The sequence below is a fragment of the Alosa alosa genome, chromosome 24 (genome assembly GCF_017589495.1).
Source record: "Alosa alosa isolate M-15738 ecotype Scorff River chromosome 24, AALO_Geno_1.1, whole genome shotgun sequence".
Taxonomy (NCBI): domain Eukaryota; kingdom Metazoa; phylum Chordata; class Actinopteri; order Clupeiformes; family Clupeidae; genus Alosa; species Alosa alosa.
In genome coordinates this window covers 20283536-20293762 of record NC_063212.1, presented here as the reverse complement: position 1 = coordinate 20293762, position 10227 = coordinate 20283536, and positions in this window count along the sequence as shown.

Below are 10227 nucleotides of genomic sequence, written 5' to 3'. Positions count from 1 at the left end.
GCTTATTCCTCTCTCTCTCTCTCTCTCTCTCTCGCACAGACACACACACTCTCACTCTCACTCTCACTCTCTCTTCACTCTCAGACACACACAGACACAGGCAAAAAACTCTATTCAATCACATTGTTCTCACACACACACACGCTCATAACTGTAGTGCAATGTCCTGGTTAGTGGAGTGAGAAACTCACGTGTACCTCGATGCTCCAAGCCAAACTGGATCAGTTTGGATCAATCAAAAGGAATCTCTCCCACCATGAAGACATTAGTGTCCTTGAGATATCGTCAGTGGGTGGCAGTCATTAGTGTCCTTGAGATGTCGTCAGTGGGTGGCAGATTGAATTCCAAGCTCCGTGTTTAGATGCTTGCATTTATTGGCCACACAATGTAATGATTTGCAGCTTTCACAGACTGAAAAGCCCCCAATGGCAGACACAGAAAAGAAGCTCTGTGGCCAAGTACAAAATGTCTCCCTCTGCTATCTTTCTTCTTCTTGACATGCTCCAGCCTTTTTGCCATTACTGACAGCTAGCCCCAGGAAATGTTTGCCAAACATAGAGAAGGGGAACGGCAGGAGCGTTAAATCGCTTTCATGCCAAATAACCCCCCCCTCTATTTTATTTCCTCCCAAAAATTCTGTCTTAATAAATTAAGTCTTAATAAAGCATTTATATAATTTACCACTTATCTCGGAAGCTCTATACCTTCAGCATAGTGGTGTTCTATCAATTAGGGTAGTGTGTGTGTGTGTGTGTGTCTGTGTGTGTGTGTACATGGTACTTAAGGGAGCATACACAGACAATTACATGCATGGGCTTGTGCAATGTGTGTGTGTGTGTGTGGGGTGTGTGTGTGTGTGTGTGTGTGTGTTTAAATTAAATAAATAATATTATAAAACAGCCAGTCAGTAACATACAGTGTTTCCCACAGAATATGTTTGTGGTGGTAGCTGACTTGACTTGGGCAATGGGGGGGGGAGTAAGGCTTGCAGTTGTAACACAGTTACAACACAGTTGTAACTCAGTTAAAATGCTACTGATATGTTTGGATGTCATAATGTTTTCTTTGTACCATATTTTCCGGACTATAAGTCGCTCCAGAGTATAAGTCGCATCAGTCAAAAATTGCGTCATGAAGAGTAAAAAACTGAACTATAAGTTGCTATTTACAAATGTATTTAGCAAAATACAAGATCAAGAACAGACTATTGTATGTAACTGGACACATAGAGGCCAAAAAGATTGAGAATTCTACTGGGAATGTTAACGAAGAGGAAGGAGTGGATGGCGGCGAAGCTGAGGCCAGCCGGTCGATAACGAAGGCAGCCAACAAGGAGGCCCGACGGCAATTGTAAATCAATTTACAAAAGATTCGCTGAACGCTGATGCTGCATGAAAATGTAGGTAAAAATGTGGAGAATGCAATGCAATCAAGCATTTTGGGCAATGTGGAGGCACAAGCCTAGCCTGACTCCGCCCTCCTACGTACTTCCGCTCAATTTTTATTTCCCTTCAGTACGTCGTCTGGGTCTGCGGTATATTCACAGGTTTTCTCCTGCAAAAATCTGCAGGTCCAATCAGCGAACAGAGGGAGTAGCTGAGAACGATGACGTTGAGGTCGTGCGCTAGCTTGAGCCAGAGATACGTCACGACCAAACGTTAGCGATTGGTTATGGCAGATCCAGAGTGGCTCTGGGCAGATCCAATAGTTTTAAACTTCAACAGAGTACCCGCCTTCAAGGAAGTTAATAATTGGCAATGGAAAGTGGCCAGACTCTCTGTACAAATGAAATGTACGGCAGCAGAGCAAATGTTCGGAAGACTACCTCCGAGAGCGAGAGAGAAAAAAAGATGCTATATCTCTATATATGGCTCTGCCTTCCACAAGCCTAGAGCGCCCTCTCACAGCTGTAGACAGTAATGTTTACTCCTTGCTTCATGTCAGTCTGAATTAACATTTCAAAACATGTTAAATAATATATATATATTTTGACATATAAGTCGCAGGACCAGCCAAACTAAAAAAAAGTGTGACTTTTAGTCCGGATAATACGGTAGTTACTTAAAATAAAGGTTCTTCCTTCTTCTCCTTGGGACAAGCACTTTAGAGTCTTGGAAAACACTTTTCCATTTACTATAGGATTTTGCATACATTCAGTGTCAGAATCAATAAAATGAATAGAGCCCTGCCCGAGTAGCCTAGTCAAAATTGACAAGCAGCTGTAACTAAGCATGCTAAGCTCGTTATCCAAACAATATTCTAACGTTAGCTTAGTGATTGATTAGTGAACGGCTTGATTGCATAACTTAATTTAGTTTAGTCTCCCCAATTTATTCTGTTGTGATAAGACCTTAGCAGAAGTAACTTGAATGCAGCAGTTTTGAACAAATTTGCGCAGCATGGTCACAATGCTAAGCGGATTTAGCAATTTAGCCCGTAGTCTTTTTATGCAATGTTTCTATATGCCAACCCTAGGTCAAAGGTCAATCTACTCCCTTACCATACCCTTATCCTAACCCTAACCATTCGTCTAACATTTTTCCATTCAAACACATTTTCTTTCATAATAACGCTACCCCTAGTGGTGAAATGGAGGGGTGTAACAGTATTTTTCAAAGATCTATCCACTCAAACCATAAAAAAAATGTATAGGAAAAAAATCGGTCACTACAAAGTTATACCAATCGACTCAGAATCACCTAATATGCACTCATACATTTTTTCCAAAATCCACTTCGGACTTCGGGCAAATTCAGCTTTCTCCATTAATTTCAATGGGCAAATAGTTTTTCGCTTATAACTCCCGAACGAAAGGTCATAGGTCAATTTTTTTTCTTTTAGGCCTCCCCAAAACTGGCCACAAGGAAGAAGCCTGACTTGTCCCCATGTTTCTACGACCTTCCGTTCTCGGAAGGAAAGGCTGCGTGTGTGAAAAGCACAGCTCAATGAAAGGATTTTATCTAATAGTACAACAAAGAACATTATTGTGTGGTGGCCAGTGTTTATTTTATGGCGGTCCCCCACAGTATGCACTGATAGCTTTCTACATCTGCCTTTACCTGTCTGAGACAGAGAGAGACAGTGAGAGAGAGAGAGAGGGAGGGAGAGAGACAGACAGACAGATAGAGAAAGATAGGTTACTTCCGTCTGCGCTTTAAAACTAAATTTACGGCGGAAAGTGTTTTGATGTAAAGTTTGCCTCCAGAGATCCGGTGAAGCCCCTGCTGTGAGAGTCCCTCCCTGTTGAGCATAATCCCAGTGGATCCACGAAAAGATAGAGAGAGCGAGAGAGAGACAAGGAGGGGGGTAGAGAGAAAGAGAACAGACTCCACCACCCCTGTCTTTAAAATCCTCCCGCCACAGAAGGGTAGCTTCACATCTTTTTCTTTATCTATTGACCCTTTCAACAATTCAACAATAAAAACAAAAACAATGCTTGAACGTTCTATGTGGGCCCCAATCTACTTCCTCTGCATTAAGATAACATATGGAATGTTAAAAAGGAAGTCTTGTGGGGCCAACTATGATGCTGATAATGGAACTCTCTTGAAAGGGTCTTTACCACAGTTGTGAGTTGTAATTCAGTCACTACAGTAGGCTACTTTTCAGTACTTCAGAAAAGAACAGAGAACAGCCATGAATGACATATGACAAAGAAACTCTCTGGGAACAGACGTCACACAGTCTGATGGACCAAGAACAAAATTATAAAGATACAGTTGACATTATACACATTTGTTTAAGTATGTGTGGTGTCAAATTATAATTAACTGATTCAAACTTAGAAGAATTGTGACAAAGCAACAGAATACTGCAGAAGGTGTAGCTTTAATCCAATACAGAGCATAGTTCATGAAGCCAGCTCCTTCTGACTTTCTGTACATGGTTCTTATACCTTCTCATGTCGTCACATGTTTGTGTGAACTCAGAATAGAACAGAGCTCCTATGTCCTCCTTACCTCTTTTGGTAATACATATGTGCCTAGGTATTTATTCTATTTCTACAAAGGACCTTTGACCCTGGCTAAACAACTGCTAGGGATGTCCAGTCTCTTCTATGAATTCATACTGTATCCTTTTAGGTAAACTTCTGGGCCCCAAGATTGTGCATACATTAACTATATTTACCCCTGCTGTTTCACCACTTTAAAGGTCAGACAGTAGCCCAATGTATAGAACATCTTTTAGTACAACTACAGAATATCTTATCAGGAAACTTTACAAAAAGTCACCACATATGTGAAGTTCTTCACAAAGAAAGGGTCCAAAGTGTGTCAGTGTATTTGTCAGTGGTTAGAGTGGGGGGTCTGACATCTGACTCATTAACCATCAGCACTGGTGCTCCCCAAGGCTGTGTTTTGAGTCCACTGCTGTACAACATCTACACACATGACTGCAAAGCCAACTATTTAAATACTACTGGGCTGTTGTGACAAGTAAATTTCCCAGCTGTGGGATCAATAAAGTCTTATCTTATCTTATCTTATCAACAGTAGTCATACCTCCATCATCAAGTTTGCAGGTGATCTTGGGCCTGATTAGTAACAACAATGAACAGCTCTACTTGGATCAGGTTGATGAGGTGGCACAGTGGTGTCAATATAACAGCTTGACACTGAATATCAATAAAACCAAAGGAAATGGTAGTGGATTACAGAAGGCAGCAGCAGAACTACAGTTACACCCCACTAATGATCAGCTGGGCAACCTGTAGAGAGAGTCACAAGTTTTAAATACCTTGGTGTCCACATTACTGAAGACTTAACATGGACTGTTAACACTCAATATGTTCTGAAGAAGTCCAGACAACGACTCTACTTCCTTCGTCAGCTAAGGAAATTCGAAGTTTCTACATCCATCATGAAGGCCTTCTACACTTCAGCGGTTGAGAGTGTTCTAACTGGTAGCATCATCACCTGGTATGGGAACTCCACAGTTAGAGATTGTAGTACTCTGCAGAGAGTAGTGCGCTCAGCTGAGCGTACTATAAGAACTCAACTCCCTGCTCTACAAGATATCTAATCCAGAAGAGTACTCCTAAGAGTCCAAAAGATTCTGAAAGGACTCTTCTCATCCCCCTAACAATGGATTATTCCTACCGCTGAAATCAAGAAGAGCGCCTATGTAGTCACAAAGCCAGAACTGAGACTCAGGAGAAGTTTTTTATCCCCAGGCCATCGAACTCTAAACTCACACTATACTGACTTTGCACACATTCACTCCTCAGCACTCTCAAACATTTCCCAACTCTGAACTCACACTATACTGACTTTGCACTCATTCACTCCTCAGTGAATGAGTGCACCCCACACACACACACACACCTACAAGACTTTTAGCACTTTTACATCCCTCTCCCTATGCTACAGACCTTTTATTTATTTTCTTATTTCATCACACGTCAAAAAACACCACTTTCTCCAACTTTTGCACATCTCCATAGAACTTTTTATTTATTATTTTTGATTTCTCCTCCATCTACCCATGTCCTTGATTGCCTAGCCCTTCTGCCCCCCCCCCACCCCCATCCCCAACACACACACAAAAAACACACTGTCATCACCTCACATACATACAGCACACTGCTTGCTACAATAAGCCTCCTCTACATACTTGCTGCACACTGCCCCCCTACATACACAGCACATTGTCTTCAGGATCTTCTCCAACACACATCCTCTACATACTTACAGCACACTGCCCCCACCAACCCACACACACACTACACAGAGACACACAGTCTCTACTCCCCTCCCGCCACACACACATCTTCACTGTCATCACTCACATACATCATACATACAGTACTCTGCTTGCAATAGTAAGTCCCTTCACCATACTTGCAGTACACTCCCCCCCCTCTCCCTACATACACAGCACATTATTTCATCAGGAAGCTTCTCCAACACACATCCCCAACATACTTACAGCACACTAACCCCCATACACAGCACATTTGTCTCATGGGAAGCTTCTCCAACACACATATTGCACACTGCCCTCTCCCCACATACACAGCACACTATCCCATCTCCCTGTCATCCCCCAACACACACACCAAGACCCTGGCAGTTGGGTTAGCCCCTTGAGCCGTGGATCTGCCCAAGGTATCTTCCTTGGTAAGGGAGTTTTCCTTGCCCCTGTTGCTCTTGGGTGCTCCTTGTTGGTGCCCCACCCCCAATCCCAATCCTCCCCACCTTTCTTTATGCAGCCCTTGCCACTTAATCTACTAAATCCCTCTTCTACTGCACTTTTTATAAATGCACAAATAGGCTGACACCAGACATAATTTCACTGCATTTCTTACTTCCAGTAACTATATGCATGTGACAATAAACTTCTTTGTATCCTTGTATCCTTTTATCTTTGTATCAGCCGACGGCTTTGTCATGACAACGTGACATTAACCAAGATGACATAACCTGTCAGTGTATTTGGCATGACAACTTGACATGAATGAGACATACACTTCATTTAGCTGATGCTTTTGTCCAAACTAAGCATATAATACCCCAGGTTCCCACGCGATATAGACTTCATTACGACAGTAAATAATGTAATTAATGACAATAGTCATAAACATTCTTAATGTTCTTTGTAGGTGTCACGTTATGGTAATGACAGTGTCATGTCCGCCTTATGCACACTCGTCCAAATAAAGTGTTACTGAAAAGTCCACAAAACCCAAAAAAAGAATATTAAGCTTCCGATCCCACACACAAAAATGTGTTGCCACAGTTACTACAGGTCAACACTGTATAAGATCATTCACCTCAAACCTGAGAGTATCACAGATAATTATGATAAGCATAAATCATTCACGGGTACATTAAGCAGGTGAGTCTCTCTCTCTCTGTCTGTGTGTGTGTGTGTGTGTGTGTGTGTGTGTCTGTGTGTGTGTGTGTGTGTGTGTGTGTGTGTGTGTGTGTGTCTAGTGATCTAAATGAGGCCACAGGGTAGAAGTTAATTACCAAAGCCCTGAGACCAGGGGTTAATGGATCCTGACCCTGACCGTGGCCTCTAATGACGCCATCCTGCACAACTTCCCCGACTCGGCTCCAGAAGAAGCGAAGCAAAGTCGTTTCACGACTGATGTTTTTAAAAGTATACGCTTCCCCTCATGGGAATGGATCAATATTCTGAGTAGGGATTGATGCGGGAAAAATCAAATGAGTCATTCTCCGTTCTCGGGGTAATCGTCAAAGGATATTATCTACCCTCATTCAACTGGATGAAAGGCGGCTTTCATGTGACTCAAAAAAACTTCTGGAATGGGCCCTGACTAGGAAACATAAAATAAGACTCTTGCATCAGGAGGACATATTAAATCCGCTGCACACGCCATCACAAGAGCCGTAGCCAAAAGCATCTTGCATAATTGAGGGATGTTTCCAATTCAGACATGTTGCGGAGAAGCTCAACCTTTAAAACTATGATTTTATGGGCCTCTGGATTCCCACGGATGTTGGTAAGACATTGCACAGACCCATGAGAGTGTAAATCATGGCATGACTAGCCAGTTTCTGCCAAAGCATTGCAATGATCTAAATACGCTAGCCTACTTGGGATGAGGTGTGATGAATAACAATGAGTATGATGATGATGGCAATGTCAGGAAGGAATTGACGTCAATGGAGCAATGTGTGTCGTCAGCCTTTTAATAATCCATGAGGAAGTGTAGCATGCCAGCTTTAACACATGTGCATGGATAATAAGTGAATGAATGCATTTAACATGTCTGTGTGTGTGTGTGTGTGTGTGTGTGTCTGTGTGTGTGTGTGTGTGCATGTGTGTGTGTGTGTTTGTGTGTGCGTGAGTTTAACGTGTTTGTGTGTGTGTGTGTGTGTTTGTGTGTGCGTGAGTGAGTGCATTTAACATGTATGTATGTGTGTGTGTGTGTGTCTGTGTGTGTGTGTGTGTGTGTGTTTGTGTGTGCATGAGTGAGTGCATTTAACATGCATTTAACGTGCATTTAACATGTGTGTATGTATGTATGTGTGTGTGTGTGTGTGTGTGTGTGTGTGTGTGTGTGTGTGTGTGTGTGTGTGTGTGTGTCTGTGTGTGTGTGTGTGAGTGAGTGCATTTAACATGTCTGTGTGTGATGTGTGAGTGTATGTGTGTGTGTGTATGTGAATGAGTGCATTTAACATGAGTAACCTACTCTATGAGCAATTCAACAGAAAAGATGTGAATTTGGATGCACTTTGTGCCTAGTAGCCCCATAGAGTTGATAATGAAGCAAAATATATTTGTTAATTTAAGACCATGAGTAAGATCCTAAGCACAAACATCAACATGTGTATGTGTGTGTGTGTGTGTGTGTGTGTGTGTGTGTGTGTGTGTGTGTGTGTGTGTGTGTGTGTGTGTGTGTGTGTGTGTGTGTGTGTGTGTGTGTGTGTGTGTGTGTGTGTGTGTGTGCATTTAACATGTCTGTGATTGTGTGAGTGAGTGCATTTACAGTTTTTCACAATCACTTTGCTACTATTTTCAGAACCTTGATGTCATTTTTCAAAACTCTAGACACAAAACTCAAAACGGTTATCAATTGTAACACAGGCTGTCTAATGTTCAAAATAATAGTGCATTCACATCTTTAAAGAAATCTTGCACTTGCACAATCCTTGGTTCAAAAAACAAATTTACTGTGAAATACCATTAAAACATAACTATACTGTAGATCACCCACACACAAGCAACTGATAGTTTCACTGTGTCATTGTTCGTACAATTATTAAATATTGTAGAACAAAATATGTGATACAGGCTTCATTATGGTACTACATGTACAGTAAATACATCTTGGTAAAAGTACTGCAGTAGTAGAGAGAATAGACACAGTGGAATCATTGAACAAAGTTTGTAATATATTGATGCAAAACACTACAGTACAATCACAATCATTTTGTTACTATGTTCAGAACCTTGATGTAATTTCTCACAACTCTAGGCACAAAACTCACAACCAATGATCAAAATGCAAATTTTTCAAAACTCTAACCCTTTCTCAATTGCTTGGAGCGTGGAGCATGAACCATAATTGTACAATTAGACTACAATTTCCATGGATGTAGCCTAATATTTTACAATGCTTCAGCAGACACTGTGTCTATGGTCCCAAATACTGTACCATCTTTTCAGGCTATTTACAGTATTGACAGTACTGCACTGTATAGATGCAGGCCCTTGTAATTGCTTATTACACGGCTCTTCAAAGTGCTGCAGAATGCTCCATTCACTTGAATGGGCCTTCCCAACAACGATTGGTTGCTAATTCTCAATAACAGACCGTTGTCAAGGTAAAATGGGCTTTGTGCTTCTAATTTACGTCTTTCATATTACTGCGCAAGGACTGGAACTTCATTCAAAAGTGAAAGCAAACAGTTGATCAGCTGTGTTCTAAAGAATGTTTGATTCAAGTTCAGTGTGTGCTGTTGCAAACTATTTGTTTCTCACCAAAAGCCACGATGAAACGGTAACAAATAGGCTATAGCCTAGGCTATGTAGGCTAAAGAGTCACATTGTGGGGAGTTTATTGTTTATTTTGGCATGTAGCCCGTGTAATAAAGCGGGATAATGTATGAATGCAGCTGTCATTGTGGGGAAAATAAGTCCCTTCAGGGTGGAACAAGACCCCTCCGTTGCGCACCGGGGTCCGGTTCACCCTGTCAGGACTTATTTTCCCAGTAATGACCGCCGTTCTATACATTATCCCTTACTTATCCAATTCTGCCAACGCGTTACTGATGATTGAGTGCACATTGTGGAATGAGTATATACTGTCTTTTATTTTCTATTTCATAGCTAATTATTTTTGCTTTGATTCAAATTAAACCTTTTGAAATAGTAGTAGGCCTACTTTGATATTAACTTGTGTCATACTGGACAGGTGATTTTTGTAGAATGAACAAATTATTTAGTGTGTGTGTGTGTGTCTTGTGTCGGCAAGGCTGCTCCATGCAGTCGTCTGTGTGGTACCTTTGTCTTTGCGAGAGTAAAGTTCTTCCACAGGAGGAGTCCTAGCTGGCACAGATATTTCATTCACCTTGCCTGCCGATTAGTTATGGCAGCAGTCCTTTAATAGCGTCTGAGGGAGCAAGAGATCGACGTTTCTTTAGCGCCCATGACACATGCACCAGAGGGGTTAAAGCAGCAGCCATGCTGAGCCCCACTCCTCTCCTCCTCTCCTCTCCTCTCTTCTCTTCCCTACTCCTCTCCTCCTCTCCTCTC